At 47.1% G+C, this 25,588-nt stretch overlaps 1 protein-coding gene across 1 annotated transcript in view; it reads right to left on the reverse strand.

Annotated features, from left to right (window-relative positions):
* The window catches only part of OCLN (occludin), a 183,502-nt gene extending 158,918 nt beyond the window's left edge, over nt 1-24,584 (reverse strand). Inside the window, exon 1 of the mRNA XM_086960820.1 lies at nt 24,292-24,584. The gene's annotated coding sequence lies outside the window, so the exon portion shown is untranslated. The remainder of the gene's footprint in view (nt 1-24,291) is intronic.
* Nucleotides 24,585-25,588: the final 1,004 nt, after the last annotated feature.

Genomic DNA, 25,588 nt, shown 5'->3' on the forward strand with positions numbered 1-25,588 from the left:
TCTTCAGATTGTTTTCGCCATTGGGCAAACGATGGAGTTGTACGAGTATAGATAAGGATGTCTATGTATTGTGTATCTAATTAAGATATTACTGGAACAGATATAGGTAGCCGGGGAGGCAGGTGGCGTGTGTGGTTCTGCAGCCCTACATGCCAAGAACAGATGCATAATGGTAAGTAGAATTTTCAGTTCGAGGCATATGGGTTGCAGACCACACACTATTGCATTGATTGCACAGCAGTTTTCTCCCTTAGCGGTGACCACCCGTATCTGTTGCAGTAGTTTGAAATAATGTTTTGAGTACAGCCTGGCCCACAGTAGCTTGTTGTTTTGCCTGCACATCTACACTGTAGTGTTTTGTAAATGTGTGCGGTGTAAACCATGTAGCTGCTTTACAGATATCATCTAATGGCATATTTCCTAGGAATGCCATAGATGCCCCTAATTTACGGGTAGAATGAGCCCTAGGGGGGGTAAGGATTGTGTGAGTTTTGCTTTTTGGTAACAGATTTGAATGCACTTAACAATCCACCTGGCAATATCTGATTTTGAAATAGGATTGCCTTTATGTGGAGGGGTAAAGGACACAAACAGTTGTTTTGTTTTACGAAACGGTTTTGTCCTGTCAATGTAGTAGAGGAGTGCTCTGTTTTACAAAAATCATGTGTGTAGAGCTCTTTCTGCAACTGTTTGTGGTTAGAAAAGGAATACTGGCAACTCAAAAGATTGGTTGAGGAGGAACGGTGAAATGACTTTTGGCAGGAATTTTGGGTTTGTCTTAAGAACCACTTTGTTGTGATGGAGTTGTATAAATGGTTCTTGAATTGTCAGTGCTTGAAACCCACTTACCCTTCTTTTAATCCTTCCATAAACGCCTTGATGGCAGGTACTCTAAACAATGACAAATGTTGTCTGTTTTGAAGATAAACTGCTATAGCAGCAAGATGTAACCAGATTGAGGAGTACGCTAAATTACATCTTTGTAGATGAAGTAGGTAGCATATGATGTTTGGTATTGAAACATCTAATGGGTTAATGTTATTTGTGCAATATACAACAAACCTTTTCCTCTTGGCTGCGTAGCATGCTCTAGTGGTGGGGCATCTCGCTTCTTTAAATGACATTCATGCAATCAGGCAGTAGATGGAGGTATCCAAATTGTAAGACCTCAGGAGCCAAATAGCTAGATTGAGCTGCATTGGGTCTGGATGCATGATCTCTCCATGGTCCTGTCAGTAGATGTGGAGAGAGTTTTAATTTTTGATGTCGTACTACAGATAGCTCTATTAGTGTGGTGTACCAGAGTTGTCTTGCCCACGTTGGTGCTATGAGAATCACTGTGAGGGAATGTTGCTGTAGCTTGCGTACCACTAACGGAATTAGTGGGAGAGGTGGAAAAGCGTATCCAAATTTGTTTAACCAACTCATCCATACCGCATTGCCTTCGGACAATGGGTGTGGGTATCTGGCGGCGAAGCTTGGGCATTTGGAGTTGCGGTGTGTGGCGAACAGATCTATCTCTGGCTGTCCCCACTTGTGAAAGAATGGTTGAAGCCCTTGTGAATGCAGTTCCCACTCATGTATCTGTTGTCTTTGACGACTTAACATATATGCAACTTGATTGTGAACTCCTGGTAGATGTTCTGCTAACAGAAAGATGTGTTGAGGAATGGCCCACATCCATATGCTCTGTGCCAGCCGGGAGAGCTGTATGGAGTGTGTTCCTCGTTTTTGGATGTAATACATGGCTGTCATATTGTCCGTACGGACCAGTACAGCCTTTCTTGAGAGGTAATGTTGAAACGATTTTAGAGCTAGGAAAATCGCTAACAACTCTAGATGATTAATGTGGAGTAACTTTTGTTGCGGTGTCCATGTACCTTGTACTGTATGTTTCTCTAAATGCGCTCCCCATTCTGTGAGAGAGGTGTCTGCGGTTAGCACTACCTGTGGAAAAGGATCTATGAACAGCCGGCCCTTGGAAAGGTTTTTGGTGTTCCACCGCTACAGAGAGCGATATGTCCGGCCGTCTACCACCACCAGATCTGTTATTTGTTGCTGAGCCAGATTCCACTGACTTGCCAAACACTCTTGTATGGGGCGCATTTGTAGACTTGCGTATGGTACTATGAAAATGCAAGATGCCATCATTCCTATTAATTGCATGAACACTCGAGCTGGTAGTGAGTGTTGTGGCTGGAATTTTTGAATCAGAGCTTGAATACTTTGTATCCTTGTAAGATTGGGGTATGCAATTGCTTTTGAGGTATCTATTCTGGCACCTAGATACTGTTGAGATAGTGATGGTTGGAGGTGTGATGTTGGACAGGCCACATGAAGGGCTCGCTCCCTCCCCGCATGACAGGGCCCGGACACCGGCTCTCCAGGTGCTTCCCACAGAAGCACCCCGCAACCCGTCCCCTACGGGACGCCTGCTCCCGGATATCTCTGTATTACTGGCCCGGGCCACCGTCAGCACCATTGCCCGGCCGCCATCTTGGACACTGCACCACGAGGCTGCGTGGCCTCAGCTCGACCCCGACCCTGGGCCTGGCCAGGCCCCGACATCCCGGCACCACCATCTACCCAGGAGGTGAACGGACCACTTGGCAGGTCAATGGGAGAAAGAAGTGTCGATGGCTCTCCCCCGCCAGGTGCCGATCGCCCCCGGCCTCCCCGGGCGCTGGCTCCACCCCCCTGCTGGGTGTCTGGACTCCCTCATCCCGGACCTCCCGACCTCCAAGTGCGAGGGCCCGGACATCAAAGGGCGCCAGACCTATAACTGGGGCAGCTCCAGAGCAGGAAGGCAGTTGTATCCTGGAGTCGAGAGACACCGTGAAGAACTCATCCTTGACGGACTGCTGGCGCTGCCGCAGCCCTGCCTTGTGAACTGTCGTCCTGCCTGCTGGCGCTGCCGCGGCCTTCCGCAACCTTCATCCTAGTGAGGACCTGCTGGCGCTGCCGCGGCCTCTTGCAACTACCATCTTCGTCGGGACCTGCTGGCGCTGCCCGTTGCTACCTACGACCACCTCGGGACCTGCTGGCGCTGCCGCGGCCCGTCCTTCTCGAACGCCAAGCTCAAAGATTGTGAGCTACCCATTGATTCATCTCAATACCAGATTGGTAACAAAGACTGTCCCGCTACCCCTTTTCCCTTTCAGAGACTAGAATTGAGAGGATCCTCTTGTCCTGACCTCATTGTACCGTACCACCGTACTTCAAGAATTGCATATAAAGAACGTTAACCGTATCCTTGTGTGGTGTCCATCTGTGGGGGGGAAGTTACTTGTCTGTACGATCGCTGGAGACGGCCCTCACCGGAGGCCTCTCCCCTTGTCCTCGGCCGACCCTCCCGGTCCCCGTCTAACATTGGTGGCCAGCGGCGCGATCCGAACCAACGCGTAATCGTACAGAGAGAAACTCACCCCACGACTAAACCACAATGACGACCAAAGAGAGCGGATCTACAGAGAAATTCCAAATGGAAAAACTAGAAGAGTACAACCATCGAGAGCTAAAACAATTTTGTATGGAACTGGGCATTGCTACCACCGGTCTGAGCACGAAAGATGACTTTAAACACGCCCTAGAATCTTGGGCAGAAGCAAATGCCGCCAGACCCCGGGACCAAAACATCGAAGCACCAGAGACAAGCACCACTCCGACCGAAGAAAGGAGAGCGGGTCTCTCCCGGGAAGAGATCCAAGAACGAGAAAAAAGCAGACTACACGAATTAGAGTTGGCACGGCTCAAGTTGGACGGAGAGCTGAAACTGGCGGAACAAAAAATGAACCTAGAACACTTACGGCTCCGAGAAGAGCGGGAAGAAAAGCAAAGACAGAGAGAACTCGAAGAAAAAAGACTGGCATACGAACACAAGCGCAAACTAGCAGAGATAGAAATGCGGAAGCAGAACAAAGACCTGGGGGTGCCCGAGCAACCGCGCACCCCAGGAGCTACAGAACCAAAGGTCCACATCCCCAAAGATGTCGTCCGAGAATATTATCGGAACGACGACATACAACAGTGGTTCAAGGCCTACGAGATCGCCATGACCTCCCACCGGATCGATCGAAGTGACTGGGGAGCCGGTTTATGGGGGAGGTTCGTCAATGAAGGCCGCGATGCCCTGCTACAGCTCCCGGACCTTCAAATGACGTCCTATGACCACATGAAGGCCGCCCTCCTCACTCGATATGGGCTTACGCCCGAAATGTACCGCCAGAGGTTCCGCGACTGCACCCGGATCCCGGGTACAACTTGGGTAGAATATGTGAACTATTTCAGCCGAGCCTTCGAGGGATGGATCAAGGGTAGCCACGTATCAACCTACGAGCAGCTCTTCAACCTCATTGTGTGGGAGCACCTCTCCAACAACTGCTTCGTCGAGCTGAGGCAGCACCTCCTCGACAGTAAATTGACTGAACCACGGCAGTTCGCCGCCGAGGCTGACCGATGGGAAAGCACCCGAGTGGCCCGGAGTGGGCCAAACGAGCAGAACAGAACCAACCAAGGTCATCATCGTCCCCGAGGAGGAGGAGGAGGCGGCCAGGGCTGGGGCAGAGACGCCGTCCCGGCCGCTCCCGCTAACAACACCTCGCCCCCGGCCGGCCGGGGCAATCCCCCAATGCGCCCAGGGTTCCGAGCCAATGTTACTTGCCACAGATGCCAGCGAGTCGGCCACTATGCCAGTGACCCGAACTGCCCAAAGAACCAGACTCCCGGGCCCCGCCAGGTAGCTGCCGCCGCCCTAGGAGAAGAGCAAATCTCCGAAGAGCATGAAGAATACGAGCAGGAGCAACCCGAGTGGGAACCTGCCGCCATGGTCCTGGCGTGCCTAGGGGGAAGAGACATGATCCCGCGGGCTCCCCTACCCGCCAACACCAGAAAATACAGCCAGTGGGTGAACATAAATGGACGCAAGGCTGAAGCCCTGCGTGACAAGGGGGCCAGTGTGACGGCCGTCCGCTGTCACCTGGTGACCCCAGAACAAATCCTGCCAAACGTTCTTTGCCCCGTCCGATCGGCCGACAATTCTGAGACCCTGTGTCGGATGGCCTGCGTCCCCTTCGAATGGGGAGGAGTGTCCGGCATGTTGAAAGTGACTGTCCGCGATGATGCCCCCGTGGACTGCCTCCTGGGAAACTATCTCGAGAGTTCCCCGTGGGCGGCCGTGGAAAGAAGAGAGCACCTGGGGATGTTGGGCCTCCCGGACTGGGCGTGCGTAACAACCCGGTCCATGGCCGCCCGCACCATCCCCAGACCTGAAGAACCCGAATGGCCAGCACCTCCTCCCCCGATCGCTCCAGCAGAAGACGCCGTCCATACCGACCCCCCGGAACAAACCCAAGAAGGGCCCGCTCAGCCCCAAGACCTTCCAGATCTGGCTCAGTGGCGTCAAGAAGGGGGACCCACCCAGGAGCAATTCCGGCAAGAGCAAAAGACCTGTCCCTCCCTCGAGGGACTGCGACAGCAAGCACTCGCCCAGAGCGCGGGAGACACCGCCGGGGCCCACTGGATCTATTGGGACAATGACCTACTGTACAGCGAACAAAGAATCGCGGAGTTGGGAGCCAGTCGAGTGTTGGTGGTGCCCCTCCGCTTCAGAGACTTCCTTTTAAACTTGGCACATGATGTCCCCCTGGCTGGACACTTGGGACAGGACAAAACTTACAACCGCCTGGTGACCCACTTTTACTGGCCAAAAATGAGAAATGACGTCCTCAACCACTGCCGGTCCTGCCCCACCTGCCAGGCCAGCGGGAAGAGCGGCCGCAAACTCAAGGCACCCCTGCAACCATTCCCCGTTGTTACCACCCCGTTCGAAAGGGTGGGAATAGACATTGTGGGGCCCCTAGACCCCCGAACAGCACAAGGGCATCGATTCATCCTGGTCTTGGTGGACCACGCCACCCGCTATCCCGAGGCCGTTCCCCTTCGAACTGTAACAGCACCAGTGGTCGGCCGAGCCTTAATGGGGATCTTCTCTCGAGTGGGCTTTCCCCGGGAAGTCATCAGCGACAGGGGCACGAACTTCATTTCAAAGTATATGAAATCCCTCTGGCAGCAGTGCGGAGTCACCTACCGATTCACAACCCCCTATCACCCGCAAGGAAACGGACTGGTTGAGCGGTTCAACCGCACTCTCAAGGGGATGATCATGGGACTGGAAGAACCCCTACGCCGCCAGTGGGACGTGCTACTCCCGTGCCTCCTCTTCGCCTACCGAGAGGTCCCCCAGAAGTCCCTCGGCTTCAGCCCCTTTGAACTCCTGTACGGGCACCCCGTTCGAGGGCCCCTCAGCTTAGTCAAAGAAGAATGGGAAATGGCCCCCCTGAAGACCCCTCCAGACGTCTACAAGTACCTCCTGACCCTACGCAATCAGACCAGACGATTCAGAGAGATCGCCAAAGCCAATCTTGAGGCCAGTCAGGAGGACATGAAGAAATGGTACGATCAACATGCCTCCTCCATAGAGTTCGAGCCTGGTCAGCAAGTATGGGTGATGTCCCCCATCGAACCTTGTGCCTTGCAGGACAAATGGACGGGGCCCTTCAAGGTGGTCGAGCGCAAGCGCCCCGTCACCTATCTCATCGACATGGAATCCCCCCGGAACCCCCTCCGGGTCCTCCACGCCAACAGACTCAAACCCCACTTTGTGCGCTCGGAGCTCAGCCTGCTGATGGCCACAGACAGTGGAGCGGAAGAAGACTCCGAGCCCCTTCCTGACCTACTGAGGACCCGTGAAAAAGATGGTTCGGTGGACGGGGTCCGACTCTCCGGTGCCCTGACCCCGGAGCAGCGCCAAGACTGTCGGACCCTCCTGCTGCAATTTGCAACCCTATTTTCCCTCACCCCCGGGGTCACCCCCTGGTGCCTGCACGACGTGGACACTGGGGACAGTCCCCCTATCCGACACCGGCCGTACCGCGTACCAGATCGGGTGCGCGCCTGCATCCAGGAAGAAGTCTCCAAAATGCTCACACTCTGAGTCATCGAACCCTCGGACAGCCCCTGGGCCAGCCCAGTCGGACTGGTCCCCAAAGCTGCTGCCCCAGGCACCTCCCCCGAGCTCCGATTCTGCGTCGACTATCGGGGTCTGAACGCTGTCACCCGAACCGACGCTCACCCCTTCCCCCGAGCAGATGAACTGGTTGACCGCATGGGGGCTGCCCGCTACCTAAGCATCTTCGACCTGACAGCGGGCTACTGGCAGATCGGCCTCACCCCCAGGGCCCAAGAACGATCCGCTTTCTCCACCCCGGATGGACACTACCATTTCAAAGTGATGCCATTCGGCATGAAAAACGCTCCAGCCACGTTTCAGCGACTTGTGAACCAGGTATTGGCGGGCCTTAAAGAGTTCAGCGCCGCTTACCTGGACGATATCGCTGTGTACAGCCGCAATTGGTCAGACCACCTCCGCCACCTCCGAGAGGTCCTGCAGGCCCTCCAACAGGCCGGCCTCACAATCAAGGCCAGCAAGTGCCAAATTGGCCAGGGGTCCGTGACCTACCTCGGACACCAAGTGGGAAGCGGTCTGGTGGCCCCCCTCCAGCTCAAGATCGCTGCCATCCAGTCCTGGCAGCCCCCGTAACCCAAACCGAGGTCCGAGCCTTCTTGGGGCTCACCGGATACTACCAGCGGTTTGTGAAGGACTATGGCAGCATTGTGGGGCCCCTCACGGAACTCACATCCAAGAAACACCCAAAAGTGGTCAACTGGACTCCAGACTGTCAAGCGGCCTTCGAGAAGCTGAAGGCCGCCATGTGCACCGCCCCTGTGCTCCAGGCCCCCGACTACAGCCGTGAGTTCATCGTCCAGACTGATGCCTCCGACCATGGCATTGGGGCCGTCCTCTCCCAACTGAACCCCGAAGGAGTTGACCAACCAGTGGCCTTCATCAGCAGACGCCTGCTGGCCCGAGAACAGCGCTGGAGCACCATCGAGAGGGAGGCCTTCGCAGTAGTGTGGGCCCTTAAGAAGCTCCGGCCCTACCTCTTCGGTACCCACTTTCGGGTGCAAACAGATCATCGCCCCCTGCAATGGTTAATGCAGATGCGGGGGGAGAATCCCAAACTATTGCGATGGTCCATCTCCTTGCAGGGGATGGACTTCACTGTGGAGCACCGACCTGGCCAGGATCACGCCAACGCGGATGGCCTGTCACGCTTTTTCCGCCTCGACGAGGAGAGTCCCCAAGAGGATGGGTGACTCTCCCCGCCTTCAGCTGGGGGGGGGGACGCATGTTGGACAGGCCACATGAAGGGCTTGCTCCCTCCCCGCATGACAGGGCCCGGACACCGGCTCTCCAGGTGCTTCCCACAGAAGCACCCCGCAACCCGTCCCCTACGGGACGCCTGCTCCCGGATATCTCTGTATTACTGGCCGCCATCTTGGACACTGCACCACGAGGCCGCGTGGCCTCAGCTCGACCCCGACCCTGGGCCTGGCCAGGCCCCGACATCCCGGCACCACCATCCACCCAGGAGGTGAACGGACGACTTGGCAGGTCAATGGGAGAAAGAAGTGTCGATGGCTCTCCCCCGCCAGGTGCCGATCGCCCCCGACCTCCCCGGGCGCTGGCTCCACCCCCCTGCTGGGTGTCTGGACTCCCTCATCCCGGACCTCCCGAACTCCAAGTGCGAGGGCCCGGACATCAAAGGGCGCCAGACCTATAACTGGGGCAGCTCCAGAGCAGGAAGGCAGTTGTATCCTGGAGTCGAGAGACACCGTGAAGAACTCATCCTTGACGGACTGCTGGCGCTGCCGCAGCCCTGCCTTGTGAACTGTCGTCCTGCCTGCTGGCGCTGCCGCGGCCTTCTGCAACCTTCATCCTCGTGAGGACCTGCTGGCGCTGCCGCGGCCTCTTGCAACTACCATCTTCGTCGGGACCTGCTGGCGCTGCCGCGGCCCGTTGCTACCTACGACCACCTCGGGACCTGCTGGCGCTGCCGCGGCCCGTCCTTCTCGAACGCCGAGCTCGAGGATTGTGAGCTACCCATCGATTCATCTCAATACCAGATTGGTAACAAAGACTGTCCCGCTACCCCCTTTCCCTTTCAGAGACTAGAATTGAGAGGATCCGCGTGTCCTGACCTCATTGTACCGTACCACCGTACATCAAGAATTGCATATAAAGAACGTTAACCTTATCCTTGTGTGGTGTCCATCTGTGGGGGGGAAGTTACTTGTCTGTACGATCGCTGGAGACGGCCCTCACCAGAGGCCTCTCCCCTTGTCCTCGGCCGACCCTCGTCTAACATGTGACTTCTTTTGATTTACTGTGAATACTAGCTTGTGCAACAGGCAGATCGTCTGAGGCGTGTGCTGTACACATTGGTGGTAGGACTTGGATTTTATTAACCAGTCGTCTAGGTATGGAAAGACATGAAAGTTGTCCCTTCTCAAGTGTGCTTCTACTACGGCTAGACACTTTGTAAACACTTGAGGTGCTGTAGGTGCTCCAAAAGGGAGTACTTTGAATTGGTAGTGTTGACCTTCTAGTACAAATTGGAGGTACTTTCTGTGAGATTGATGAATAGGAATGTGAAAGTAAGCGTCCTTGAGATCTAATGTGGCAAGGAAGTCGCCTTGTTTTAACAACGGCAGAACTTGTTGCAGTGTGACCATATGGAAATGGTCGGATTGAATGTACAGGTTTAGGGGACTTAGATCCAGTACAGGTCTGAGGGACCCGTCCTTTTTGGGTATGAGAAAGTATAGGGAGTAAACTCCTGTGTTTTGGGACAGGTTCTATTGCATTCTTTTGTAATAGAGATGCAACCTCTTGTCTTAGAAGTATGAGATGTTCCTGTGACATGGGACGTTGTCTGGGTGGTATTGGTGTAGGAGTGGAAGTGAGCTCCAGGCAATAACCTGACAATTATTTGTCTTACCCACCTGTCTGTGGTGATGGAATTCCAGACAGGTAGGAACTGTTGTAATCTCCCCAGACAGGAGTGGAATGGTCTGGGGGGATGGAAGGGAAGTCACTGTTTGGGAGTAGAGGCATTGCGGTTGTTCTTGCCTCTGCCCTTATTGTTGTTATCTCTATATCCTCCTCTGGAATACCCTCTTATGGGTGTGGTTTGGATGGGCCCTTTATAAGAAGAGGAGGTGTGGTCAGTTTGAAACCCCTTGGAGGCACCTCTGTATGAGGAGCGACGAAAGGACGCTCTAATAGATTTTGCTGTATCTGTATCTTTTCTAGTGCACTATCAACCGTTGAACCAAAGAGATGTAGCTGGTCAAAGGGTTGATTTAAAATACTGGCCTGTACTTCTGGTTTCAACCCAGAGATGTGTAGCCATGCATGTCTACGCAACAGTACTCCCGTATTTATCGCTCTAGAGGCTGTGTCTACAGTGTCTAAAGCACAGCGGATTGAGGTATTTGTAATAACCCTGCCTTCTTGTATTAGATCAGAAGCCCTTGTCTTAGATTGCTCTGGTAAATGTTGCATGAGTAATGAGCTTGATCATATCTCGCTAACAAAGCCAGAGTGTTAGCAATTCTCCAGACAGAGAGCTGCTTGTGAGATGGTGCGTTTCCCTAAAGCATCTAAAAGCTTAGACTCTTTATCAGGGCGTGGAGTATCCCCCATTGTCTGCGAGCTAGTTCTTTTTCTCGCATTTGATACTACCAATGAGTCTAATGGCAGCTGACCTTTGATGTATGCTGGGTCAGTTGGAGCCGCTTTATACTTCTTTTCCAGTTTGGGATTAACTACCATGGCTCTGACTGGGTCTTTGAATACCTCCGATGCATGTCTCATCACTCCACTAAGTATTGGTAATGTGGTCGTGGTTTTATGTGACGACAGTAGTGTATCCATAAGGAAATCATCTTCCACTGGATCTGTGTGTAAGTCTACTCCATGAAATGTGGCTGCTCTATGAATGGGCTGTGTAAACCCAATAGTGTCATCTGGGGGAGATGGTCTAGAATGGTATGAGTCATCTTGTGGCAGATCTGGCGCATCATAATCCTCCCAGGGAACATCTGATGGCCCAGGAATATTGTCTGGGTCATCTGTGTCATCTATATGATGCTCACTTTCTACCCCATGTGAATAATGGTCTTCATCATCATCCTGTGGTACAATGCTATGTGTGCTGGACGGTGAGTGTACTGGGGAAATATCTACTGGTATCTCTATTAATGGTGAAGGAATTCTTATAGGGGAATTTTGAGCATGCTTTTTGAGAGGAACTGGAGGTGGTTTAGGGTAGTCCATTTTCCACTTTTCAGGCACTGTCATAACATGTCCAGTTTTTGGATTAATATGAAGAGTCTTTTGCTTTGGGTCTGGTTGGAAAAGCTCTTTTGCCGACAAATCCTTTTTCGGTGCAGATTTATCTTGTTTGGGACCAAAATTTTGAGGTTTTACAGTGTCTAATTATCTTTGGAGTGGATTTTGGTTTCGGTTCCAAAGACTTGGTCTTTTTCGGATCTGCGCTCTTTGGATCCAGAATTCCAAAGTGCGCTTGGGATCATCGACCTTCGGAGCCGAAGTGTTTTTCGATGCCGAAGCAGGCTTCGGGTCGACTTTTTTCAGAACCAGAGTGGTCTTCGGTTCGGCAGACTTGGGAACGTCTTTCGGGGCTGAGCTTATCTTCGGCTCTACCGGTTTCGGCGCCGATGGCTGCTTCAGTGTTGAGGTTAATTTTGGTTTGAGGACCTTTTGCTTGTCGGGACAGACAGACTGACTCGAGCCAGAGTCGACTGGAGGCTTTTTTGTATTCTTCGTTGCCGAGCCAGAAGGCGGGGCATCGGAAGGTTTTAGTCGGTGCGCACCCGGAGGTGGAACCGAAGCCTGTCCCAGTATGGGGAGGTGAACAAGTTTGACGCTTGTACTCGCTACCGGTTGACCAGCTGGAAGAAGATCATCGTCTTCCGATCGGTCCTCGGCTCCAGAAGCTGAATCCTCTGCTTCGGAAACGATGTCTTCCTGCTGCTGTTCTTTGGACTCTACTTCGATCAGAGCCTCGTCTATAATGAGGTCTGGTGTCGATAAAGATGAGTGCGCTATGACTCTTCGAGCTTGACGATCCCGGATGGTCTTCTTAGACCGGCCTCACAGTCTCGACTCTCGTGCTCTGGAGACGAGAACGGATTGCAAACCTCATGAAGATAAGTGTGAGGGAATTTGTGTCCACACTGAGGGCACTTCTAAAAGGTGTTCTTTCCAAGAGCCAAAAGCCCAATGGCGCAGTTGGGCCAGACGGCCCAGACGAACGCAGGAATCGAGAAGCGCAAGCCTTTCTTCGACACAGATAACTGGGATTACTGTCGAAGACAATACCGATGGTATGATGAAGTTCTGGAAGTTGAAAAGAGATCAGTAACGGGACCGAACGATGAACACATCCGAGCCCGATGGTGGGAAAAAAAAATCTGAAGATGGAGTCCATGCGCACTATGATCTACAGGAGGAGTCATCCAACAGACAAAGACTCTTCCAAGAAAAACAAAGTGTAATCATCCGGGCCCACCACCAGATGGTGATCAATGAAATAGTGTGTGGTCTGCAGCCCATATGCCTCGAACAAGTAATTGTCTCCTTCCCAGTAGCTATCAATATGAGAAAGCAGACTGGAATTGGATTGCTCTCATCAATAACCAAAATAAAATTGACTGACGTGAACAGAAAATGCCAAAATTTGGTCTATTGCTGGGACCCAAATCGTTATGGGACCAGTAACGCACAAATGCACAAACACTTTCTGGAAGAAACTAAAGTAAACTGCCGAAAAACCAAAGAGATCTCAGTGGGCAACGTCCCCACACAAACAACCAACCTTGCTCACACGTAATATTGCAGGCACAAAAAAGCTACTACAACTCAGAACATACCTAAAAATTGTTTACATCGTATGCCTGAAAGAGGGGGGAACAACCACAGATGATATGCAGAAATCTTTACCCCCGCACAAAAATCAAAGAACGGTCATTCACAAAGGGGGGGGATTAACTACACATGTAGCACTTAATAAAATGGTCTCCTTTTCCAGCCTTTTATGTAATGCTCCATTTATACAAGGTATAATAAATAATTGGAATTACGGCAATGCCCTGGGCATCATCATCATTTTAAACATATACATTCATCCAAACTCAAACCAAAAATGGAAGAATATAAAAAGAAAAGAAAAAAAACGTATGCCCTTGTGAATTTCGCTTCACAGCATCCCTTGTATAGTCACAGGTGAATATAAAGATGGTTAACCACCAAGGGAGAAGTGGATACTTAAAAAGAACAGACAGATATTGGGGAATTCCAATCCAAACTTCCGAATTTGGCTCAATCAACAAACCAGATGATGAATTAATACAAACAATGGAGGTCCTGGGCCTTCGAGCACACAATGGCTGCACTCAAGGGGATGTTCCGATGAATGCTACAAAAAAGTCCAACAAATCAAATTTGTTCCAAGACTATAGATGCGTATCTCTCAAACTCTTTCACAAAGTCTTGTGCTTCAAAATCTGTGACAGGTGTCAAAATGACCTTTCACCACAAACTTCCAGCATCATAAATTACAACAAGAGGTGGCAAGTCTACAAATGCATCTGCACACAAGACCTAGACACAAACTGACATTTTTTTTTAAGATGTAACAGATCATCTTCTCGATACGAGTTTTGGCTCGGTTCAACATGTACCTGGGATACTAAAGATCCAATCTTGGCCTGGAGCCAAATACAAGAAAAACTCAAGGCCGCATTCACAACATCAAATCACTCTATAGTCCTGCCCCGGCAGCCTAAGCACGACATCTGGTATTGCAGCTTTCTCAGACAACAAAGAAGACCACTGGACAGAGAAATGAAATCTGTTAATCTCCAGTCAACCCCACTGGGTCAAATAAAGCTCAGAGATTTACATAAGTCCTATAAAAAGGCAGTCTAGGAAGCAAAGAGAGCACAATCAGAGCAAAATCGGATTGATATAGTACAAGCCTGCAAAAACAACTCAAAGTCACTATGGTCATTAATTAACCAATTAGATAGTCACAGCACGGGCCAGTGGGAAATAACATCACAGAAGAAGCTTGGAAGGTTTATATAGCAGCTTTATAGGACATACAAGACGATCATTCATTAAAGACAACTAACGTTTTATGTGAAACAACGTTGTCCTTCACACACAACAAAATTACAAAAAGAATTGAGAAAAGCAGAGGGAACTGTGCGCCCGGTCCAAATGGCCTTCAAGGGGCTATATACAAAGACGATCGGGAATCCAAGAGTAGCCGCTTCCAAATGTTATTTAACTTTTGCTTAGTCACAGAAACTATCTGGATACTTGGCATGGCTCAGTTCTACAACCAATCTATAAGAAGGACCCTTATGCTTCTCTGAAAGATACAGAATGATAACCTTAATAGACACAGATTCCAAAATATTTTTAGGACTCATATTGACAGAACTCGAAGAATGGGCTGTAATGAAAATTTTAATTCCATATAAATCAGACAGGGTTCCAATCAAAAGCCAGTACTTTAGACCATCTGGTAGATCTCAATAGGATTGTCGACAAATGCGTGTCAAAGAAACAACTACTATATACATGTTTTGTAGATTTCTCAAAAGCTTTCGACCATGTTAACCATAATCTATAATGCAAAAAGCTGTGCAATTGGGAAATTCCCTCAAACGTATCACGCGCAATTCAACTTCTGTATACTAGTAATTGGACACAGGTTAAACTTGGTCAAAACACCAATTTGTCAGAAAAAATAGCAATAAAGAGGCCTGGAGCAAGGCTGTGTCTAGGCGCCCGTACTATTTAACCTGTTTCTGGCGAATCTTAATACCTATTTGGAAACATCTAATTCTCATCCAACATGACTGGCAACCAGGAAAGTAGCCTCATTACAATATGCTGATGATCTTGTCATTCTGAATTTAACTGGGATGGGCCTGCAAAGGCTACTCAGCCAATTAAACATCTATTGTATTGAAAATGAAATGGCTATTGCTCTCACAAAAACACAGGTAGTGATTTTCCGCAGAAAAATACATAAGAAAGGCAGCTGGTCACTTAGGGGAACCAATTCTCTGAGGTACGTCATACAAATACCTCTGTGTTTGGCTACAAGATCAGGTTTTTAATCTTTTATTCAAGGTTCCTCAGAGTGCATCTCCCCCCTCAGATCCGATTAGAATTCGAGCTAATAAATCAAAATTTAAGCACAAACAGGCGCACTGATCAATTACATGTGATTAGTAAGATCCTCCGATGAAAACACATTGCAAGCTCGGATATAGAAAGAAATTCAAAATAACATGCATCAAAATTCAAACAACGGGGCCTGAGCTCTTAACACAGCATTAACAACTCTGAAAGCGAAAGAGCTATGGAACATGGCACTTTCGCACAATTCTTTAAAAAACAGTTAACAAACGAGGAGGCTGTCATGGTTTGAAGATAAAGAGGAGTTTAAAAAAAAAGAAGGCACGCCTGGACAACGATTGATACTTAAAGGGAGCCTCACCCCCAGAAATACATTACAACACTACTTAGATCATTTTACAAAAGCAAGTTACCGCATTTACGTTTTAGTTTATGCCAAATAGTAGAATATATCCACAAATGCCAACCAAAACCTCTGAATACAAAGTGTAGACTTTGCCTATTACACAAAGAATGTTTGACTCACATTTCATTAATCGCCCCAATCTTATTAACGGCAAGAAAAATGTATTAACAATAATTTTTACTATGTATGGTATTAGATCATGGAAGTCCCCACAAACAGCAGATTTTATAAAATGATATCTCCAAGAATAACTGCTATTGACCGCAAAAGGTCAGACGAATCCAATGTAAAGATGGCTCCATATGTATTTTATCCAAACAGAGTGCAAAATGAATTGCTTTGATGTTTAATGGAAATGGTCAAAAACTGAATCACAATATACTAGTAGACTTTAATATTTGTATATGTACAATACATTATGGTTTTTATTCCCTGAAATAAAATTACCTTTGACAGAAATAAAAATTGTATTGTATACATACCAACAACCATAATGTGATGTGTAAAACGAAATACCATAAAGCATGATCACTTAATATGTATGAATACATACATATTGCTATTCAATAAACCCAAGTACAATAAAGTTTGGCCATAAAATTCTTAAAATATGTTATTGTAACGTATTTACTAACCAACAGACTATGATGATTAAGTAACTATTTAATACAATTTCAATCTTGATCAAACCATTCCTCTTAATCAAAATTGCACAGGTTGCCTAGTTGGTAGTGAAGGGCTTTTTGGATGACAAGACTAGTTGGCTACGGTCTCTAGTGCCCAGCCAGTCTGACCGGGCCCAAAAAGAGAACTCTTTCTAAAGAGAAAGTGGGAACAGATTATAATGCCAGTCCTGAAATACCTACAGTGGCTGGCTATGCAGAAGCACCTCATGCTTAGGAAGACCTAGGAAATCTACAATTAAATTAGTAACACCCCTTAGTTTCCTAGCACAAACTACACATCCTACATGAAAACAGCAACTCCAGCGAAAAAGAAGGCCAGGTGCTTAAAACTGAGAAAGCAAAGGGCTCTTAATCAATACTTCTCCAGGAGAGCAAGCACAAATCTGGATTAACAGTCCCTCGAACTGAGGAAAGACCCATCTATGTTGCACATAGAAGATTTAAAGTTCTATTATCCAACCAATTAGTTACTCAAAAACTTTCTCTTACGTCTTAATACTTGGCTGTAAGATAGATATTTACTACCTGGCAAACGGTCAGCTCAACTAAAACAGCAACATCTATCTGGAAATGCTCAATTGCTGAACTAAGTACTAACACCTCTTGCACACATTCTGCTCTTCCACAAATGAGACCTTTAGTCTGGTCTTTGTATATATTGTGTTTGGTGCAGCCTTTAAACTAGTCTATTTGAGCCACTGTACTTAATACAACTAACATTTACAATATATGTCTATGTCAGTGATACTCAAAATACGGCCCAGGGCCCGCTACCCTCTAGACCTTCAAATGCAGGCACTGGTGAACCGCTGCCATGGGATGAGGTTTACATTAGAGTGCACTAACATTGAAAAAGATGTTAATTACACGAGAAAGCATTTCTTTACAGGCCAATTGAAGTAACAGCAAAGAAACAAAGGTATCCTGCACCACTTACCATTAGGAACACCTTCATTTTAAAAGACCTCTTTCAACAGCCTCATAAAAACAAGCATTTGCAATGCAATAGGTCTTGCATTTGTTCAACTTAGAGCTGTTGGCGTTGAAAACAACAAATGTTTTTAACTTTGTTTTTTATTTGTAGTAGTTATTTTATTTGCATAGAACTATTGCCAATGGTACAAAAAAACAAAAGTAAAAAACATTTGTCATTTTCAATGTCAACAGCTCTATCTTTAACAAATGCGAGACCTATTGCATTGAAAATGCAATCAATCTCGCATTTGTTAGAGTTATTTGCATTATAAATGTCAATGTTTTCTTACTAGCCATGTTGCAGGGTGCAGTACTATAAGGACCTCTTTTGGACACACATAGCACTGCACGAGTAATTGGCATTATAAATGGCAATGTTTTTTGGCCATTTTAAAGGGTGCAGTACTATGCATGGCCCTCTTTTGCCCACATATACTACTGCACCCTGCAAAGTTGGAGTTATTGGCATCATAAATGCCAATGTTTTGCCTATTGACCAATGAAAAGCCACCATTTACAAAGTACAGGATCCAATTAAACAGATGGGCAGAGCTATTTGCCCATATCCTGAATACAGCATGTCTCGAAGAGACAGCGCAAGCACTGCCTAGGCCAGACCGAAAAATATACAGACTAATTATAGCTGCATTTAGTCAAATGTTTTTTGGTGAAGCCAGGATCTGGCAGTCTGTAGATAAACTGGCAAGGAGAGAGGAGAAAGAGGGAAAGAGGTAAAGCGGGAAAGCGGGAAAGAAAGAGAGAACGAGAGAAATCATGCATTTACCAAATGGATACCGGTGACAAATTTTTCACTGCAGGTTCTGGGCCGTCCCACAAATAAACAGGGCTCTTAATCCAACAGACAAACACTGCTTTTGAAGGGCCGGCATTAAGTAAGGGAGAACACAATGGTTGGTCTTTCTTTCGTCACATGTACGTTGATACGGTATAAATAAGGCTCTCCAGGCAGCAGAAGGACTCAAACTCCAAATAGTTGACTTTTTTGTTAGAGAAGGCTGGTAAATGGGTACTAAAAGTAAAGAAGCATTGGCGCCGCGCAGGCAAAAAAAACAAGCAATGTCCTGAGCAAATGGTGGGGGCCTGAAGCAGTGGAGTGGGAGAGGTCAGGGGGGAGTCACGGGGAGATTCAGGGACAGAAGGCAAGCAGCCTTTGAAGAGCCAGAGTCCCGGCCTGCGGCCGTGAATAAGTGAAGTGAATAATTAGGGGAGGAGAACTGGCAGGCTGATAGGCAGAAGGCTCAGGCGAGCTCGTGCACGAGGCGTGCACTTCCCAAAATCCACTTTTGGGGAGAGCCCTTGGCTGGTGAGAGCTCTTGGCCTTAAGTAGTGGTTTAGCTGCATTAGGGCTCTTTTTCCTATTCCTGCGGAATAGGAAAGGGGCGAGCCCTAAAAGGATGTTAATTGTACCAAAGGTAGTCTTGGAAGCCGAGGGTTTCTGCACTCAGGTTCTGGGAACTGTGGTCCACAGGGCACTAGAAGCCAAATATTCACATTCCGGACATTCTGTGAAAGGTAGTTCACGGAGATCTGTTACTAAAAGTATTTAGAACCATTGCTGTTAAAAGAAAATGTAGGCAAATACGGTCAGAATTTTAAAATTTCATAATTTAAATTTAAGGACAGTGCAAATATTTCTAAAGTGTATAGGTCATAAAGTCAGTTGTATGTGCTGCTACGCAAGAGAAATACAAATTCATGAACGCAACAGCCCGAACATGCTGACGGTCTGTTTACCCTGAAGGAATAAAGGAAGCGGCATGTTGGATATTAACCGCATCGCTGCGGCAGCTTTTCCCGCTGTGTGCGGCAAATTACTAAAAGCAGCTTTACATGACGAGCTCAGCTCGTCATCCGCACACGACCACCGTGGCTGATGACGAGCTGAGCTCGTCATCAGCAGCGAAGGGGTTAAAGTGTTCACCAACAGACCGCTACACGATTGTGTGCTCTTCGGCCCAGGTCAGGAGCAACCACCGGCAGGACTGCGGAAATCACCCTCTCACTCTTCACCCCACCTGCGGCTTTGCAAATCAACTCAAGTATATAAATAAAATGAGCGATAGGGACAAATAGAGTATAAACAACCCTCCCTTACACGTCCAACGCAGATACCTCTTCCCCAGCAGTTAAGGATGAGCACGGGAAGAAAAACAACACCGACAACGGGGGCGGAAGCAAAGGGAATAGTGACAACGGGAGGGGGTGGGACAATAGACCAAGCAGACAATGTGGGCGGGAGCAAAGGGAATACGAACAACTGAAGGGGGCAAGAAGAGAGGCAGCAGAAAGTACACAAAACACGTGTATGTGTATGCAAACATCTAAAACAATATTGAAATGCGGAAAAGGGGGTTTCACCACATGAAAGGACATGCTCTCAGTGGTGCAAAAATAGAGTGGGAATCAGACTTTTCACAAACCCTAAACTTGGTGGATTTTCATCTAGTAGAAAATGTTAGTTTTAGTGAAAAGTGTTATTGTAGAAAGGAGACACTTAAACCTTGAAAACTACAAAGATTGTGGTTGCCTAGGTCCACCCTGTTTTACTTTCTTGAATACTCAGAAAAGTGAGAATGCCCGACTGGTTTAGGCATATTCCTATTACCTTAAATTTCAGAATGTATTTGTAAATCCAGCCCAAATCCCCAAGCAAACAAAAAGCAAATACACATTCAAAATAATATTTCACACAATTCATCTTTTCTAAGTGATTGGTTATCTTTGCACACTTTGAAACTAAACTAATTTATGGTAGCATTCAATGGAATTGATAAATAGAGAAGCAATTAGGAACAAACCCCTTCAAAAAGGAAAAACAATGAAAACTGGTTGAAAAAGAATGAGACAATTGTGGAAGGTGTTGGAAACATTTAAAAGCAATTGATAAAATGAGTGTGCACAATGATTGGCGTATTCAGAGCAGTATGGAGAGATAAGGGGGTTGAATTGGAAACAAAATTTGAGGGTTACAGTGGGTAAATCTGTAACACTTGCATACTCTTACAACTACAAAGAATAAAATAATGGTTCTGCAGCAAATGTATGAAGGCACTGGAGTTCAGAAGCCTGATGCTAATGGGATGAAAGTAGAGAAACAAGACGGAAGAAAGTGGAGAAATAAAAAGATACGGTTTGTGGCTGTACTGAGGATCCAATTAAAACAGCCCAAATTAGAAGATTGTGCATGGAAGGAATAGGCTAGCTCATCGGAATAATACTAGTCTTTATAAATGAAATTTTCTTTACTGACCAAGCACAGGCGCTCCAGAAGGCTTAGTGGAACGGCCATGATTTCGGGTGAAGTCTTGCTATAAATTGAACCACACCCTGGCCTAACTGCTTTGTACTAGTCCTCTTTCCTACAAGGAGGATCATCCTCGAGGGAAGCTCTGAAATTTAGTGTATTTCTGCTCTCCTACTAGTGATTCAAATGAATCCAGTGATCCAATGCCCAGCAGCACTAATTTCTGGGGGCAGTTACATATTTTTCCTCAACAAACTTTTATCCAGGGCCACAGACAGAAAACAATGCACATCTTCCGAGCTAAGCTTTGAGCCCCTGCACTTATTGTTTTACAAATTAAGCAATGTTTCTCGCAGTATCTGACAATAGTTGAAGTTGCTAAATGAAGAAGAACGCTGCAGTCTAGAGCAAGAAGATCCCATATTTTCACAAAAATTTACTTTGAGAGGTTGACAGAGCTGCACATGACCAGCATTAGTGGGTGGCACCCGCTGCAACATTCTCTTTTTTTGGTGCCCGCCTCTCATAGCTCTTTTATCCACAAGTTCACCCACTGCCACTCTCCAAGAGTGCCCCTCATCTCTCCATAGACACTCACATATATATTTCATTTACTTTATAGTGCTTCTCATACCCGTGTACGATGTCAGAGCACTTTACATCACGCATACATTACACAGAGATGAAGGCTTCTACATGCATAAGACAGTGTACAGGAAATGTTACACAAAACAATGGGGATTACAAGATGTAGGAATACCATGTCATTAATGCTAGCAGACTATGTTTTTAGAGTTTTTTTGTCTACGGAAGCGCAATCTCAGGATTCTCAGTCTGTCATATTCACTTTATTCGGTTAATAAAAACCATAAAATTACACTACAAACATCTGATACAACAATATTAAAACATATACAAGGGTCACATAAGAGAATACTTAGGCACCATAAAAATGAAACAAGATAAAGGTCCTCAGCCTTTTGGTTGCTTAAAAAAACTCAGGATTCTGAAAGCAGACGTCGTGTTTGAGACTCTGCATTTCTTTTGTTAATCGTACACAGCTGCAGGGCTGATTGTGTGCCTTTCCGAAAGTATTCATGCTGAGCACCTTGTACATGCATAACTGGTGCAGCGATTAGCATAAATACTTTCATTTCATTTTGATAACTTTATTTCGGTCATAGACTATAAAAGTGCAGATAAAATACATACATGCGCTGAGATAAAATGCATAAATAATTAAGAACATTGAGTTAAAAAGTGATTAAACAGTAAGTTATCAAAAAAAATAAAAGGAGGTAACGATCATCACAGTTTGTCACCGTTAATCAGGATAGACCTTCTGCGCCACATACCATATAGGAAGCGGGAGACCGAAAACACAATAAGGGGGGAGGTGTTGTGTCTTAAGATTCTGCAGGCTTGTGCGTATTGTTTTAGTCCCAAATTTCTGCACAGCGGTTCCAACCAGCATCTCCGTGTTTTACTATATGCTGAGCAGAAGAACAAAACGTGGACAATGTCTTCTTTACAGCTTTTACAAGCTGGGCAGGTTCCTTCTTCTCGTCCAGCCCATGTACAAGTCAGTGCCCCAATAGGTAAACAGCCATGTCTTAATTGAGTGTACAATTTCCTTGCTAGTGGAGGCTGTATTAGATCCAAAAATTCCTCCCTCTTGGGTACGAATTTTACCTGTAAAAATTCTATGGTCAGCCTGCCCATGGTTGTCGAGCTGTATAGCAAATTTAGGTTATAATGTCTCAAAGAAGCCAACAGCTCTGATCTCTGTACCGCTAGGCAGCTCACCTCCGGGGTCTCCCATAGTTGGGGCAGGCCAATTTCAAAAAGGCTCACAATATGCCCAGCAGTCATGCTCCTATTAACAGTGATGGCCCTTGACTTGTGTGAACAGACCTCTTCCACACTCCAGGTTTTCCTGGATATGACATTTCACAAGCTACCTCCTACAGACTATCCAGACATTACTCCATTACTTGCAAATCAAATTGTAAATATTATATATAATTGTGTATGTATGTGATATTCTGTAGGCTCCTAACATTTCCCCACCCAATGAACAGTGCTCCAGTTGAGGAGCGCTAGTAAAATTGTATTACGGTACCACCATTGGAGTCCTGTGCTTTTCTGAACCCGAAGTGTACCTGCTTGTGTAACCAATTAATCTCATGGCATGTGTATCTAAATTGAAAATCTGATTTAAGACCAATCATGTGGCGCTGCCTGTGTGGAAATGCAGTCTTTTCACTTTTTATAAGCAAATGTTTGGACTGATATTTGGCGCTGCACCCGCATGAGTGGTCTAGTTCATGGCGCACATAGTCTTGGTTGCAACACACAGAGACCTTACACAGAGGAAAAAAAATAGAGGGAACATTGGGGGTAAATAACATGGTTAGTTAGTCTCAATGAGCAGGTTGAGATAATGTGCAGCATTAGGAAAGTGGTTGTTAGTTTTTGGGGATTAAGGCGCTTTGCAACAAGGGACGAGCGCCTTCCAACAAACAAATTATATTAGAAAATTAAAACATTTACAACGAGATTTACAAACAAATACTACATTAATTACCGAAACATACATTTCTAATTTTGTTTCAGATTATCACATCATTTTTGATTAAATATGAAAACACTTAAAATTTACCTATAGTATGATAATGATAAACGTCAGGTACCGATAATTTACATACTGCAAGCAAACGTTTGCTGTCAAGACCCAGTGTGACTGACCAGGTGCAGTGAGCATTCCTCTCCCTTGTAAAACATCTCAGTTTAGAACGCTTACATAAAAAGAGAATGTAACTGATCATGATGAATTACAATGTGCATGCACAATTTCTAATCAGATTATAAATGTTGCCACATCTGACAACCAGTTATTGGCGTTACACTGACATTTTTTCCCAGTTTATATTCTTGTTTTCGTTCAGGGAACAAGTCTTACGGAAACTAGTACGGGGATTTACCATAGTTTGAAGGGAAGTGGCAACTTGGAAATTACATTTTCTAAACTGCATTGAATAAGAAGCAAAATCCACTGGATGTATTTTTGTTAACTTGAAGCTAATGCACGTTTTGATTCCTGCCGGTGTTCTTAATCCCACTTTTAAGCACAAAGGGCTTCACATCTGTAGCTCGGTAGGCAACAGAATTGGGAATGTCAGGTGAGAGATTAGATCATAACTCACTGTTGGAGCATTCTTGCCGGTGGGACAGGGGTTTAATAACATCCCGAGGTCAGGTTATACGCAAACACATTTTGGAAATACAAAACAGCCGCAGTGCTGGGGCTAAAGTGTACCCTCTCAGCCTCGGTCTAAGGGGAACGTAGCCCTCTTTCCAAAAATAGTGGGGGCGTGGGTCCGTCAACCTACCGACTAGTGTGCCCGGTTTGCTATGTTCAAGTGACCTTAAAATAAAATATGATATCGCCGCATAACATAAATCTCACAAAATAAAGCTCTTCCTTCAGCCCCTCAACCCCAAACACGGCAGCCTTAATTATAACCACATATACCAAGTTATCACAAGCGGGACGTTTCCGGCTAGATCGCCTCTCAGTTGCCATGCAGACCCACAACTATCTCGACCAAACCCCAACAGGAAAACACGCCCAACAATAAAACAAGGACCAACTCCAAACACAAAGCACCTGCTTCACCCAGCCAGAGGATCCCTATCACAGCAGCAAGAGCTGAAGGCTGCTTGCCGGATTATACAAATAATTACTGGAGAAGCTTCTACCGGGACACTGGCTCGAGAAGGCACGCTGAGGGAGTGCGCCCCGGGTACTGCTTACTTGCGCCCTGAACTCGGCGGCTGCAGCAGGGGAGCCTCTCCGGCGAGCTACCCCGGCGTCGTGTCAGCCCCGTCGCTCGCACTGTCCTCGGAGCCGCTGACTCCTACTCCTCGCGGTCTCTTGAAACTTCTGCGCGCACGGCAGCGGAGGTACACGCCCTTCCCAGGCCACGGAGAGCAGCTGTAGGTCCCGTGCACGCTCACCCTCTGCGGATCCGACCGACTGCGAGGATCCTCAGACTCGCGGCGCTCTCATTGGCTGCACCTGCGCGGTGATGTCAGAGGTTGTTCCCTGCAGCTCTCCTGGCCCCAGGGCACAGGGCGTGGCGGGGCTGACTCCGGCGCTCCTGAAACCCGCTGGGGGAGGGGAGGAGGCGGCAGAACCGGTTCACCGGTACCGCCTCACGTGCACGGGGAACCGGCTGCACCCGGCTGGCGGCTGCACTGCCCTGGTGTCGCCGCGGACTGTCCACGTGCAGTCCCCATAACACTCACTAACAACACGCCCCTGAAAGATGTACACAGGGTATACTCTGCGAGCGGCTCCTGGAGTCGTGGTGTTTTCATGCCTGTGGCATCCGCTGCAGCTCTCCCGACCGGCGGGATTTTCGGGGAAACGTTACAGAAATATTCTCCGAAACAAAGTAGCCTCAAATTGCTCAATGACTTCTTTTGGTAAACAGTTACAGGTGTCTTCCCGCGAGAGCACCAAACACCCGTTGATCTGGAGTTCATTTGCAAAGTATGTCCAGTGCACCCGATCCTTTCTCAATCCAACTAACTGACTAACATATCCACCGCTCAAATTACTTACATATTTTCACTATACTAATTCACCACTAATCCTTTATGGTTTCTGGAGTATCGTGCTACTTGCCGTAAAAGCGCTCCACCTCCTCATCTGGGGTAGTAAACTCTATATAAATGCAATTACAATACAATACAATATTCTAAGAAGTAAATTAAAGAAATTGCATTCTATTGAGTGAGTAGGTGAAATTGTATTGGCATGTTTTTGGTATCTAAGTCGTGTATTTAAGGCTGTTAATTATAAGTCATTATCAAATAGTCTTTATTCAGTTATTTTGTAACCATGAAATCATATGTAGAGCAGTAAAAAAAATTACACGTATCATAATAAATAAAACACATGAAACAGATAAAATGGCTGTTACAAAATAAAATTGGATTTGCATTAAAATGCTCTAAAAAAACAGCTGACACATAAAACCAGAGGCTAGCAGCATAATTAATCACACATGGAATCTCTTAGTTTCATTTCAGCCTTTACCAAGCAA

This window comes from Lissotriton vulgaris, chromosome 3_1 (genome assembly GCF_964263255.1).
Source record: "Lissotriton vulgaris chromosome 3_1, aLisVul1.2, whole genome shotgun sequence".
NCBI classification, from domain to species: Eukaryota; Metazoa; Chordata; class Amphibia; order Caudata; family Salamandridae; genus Lissotriton; species Lissotriton vulgaris.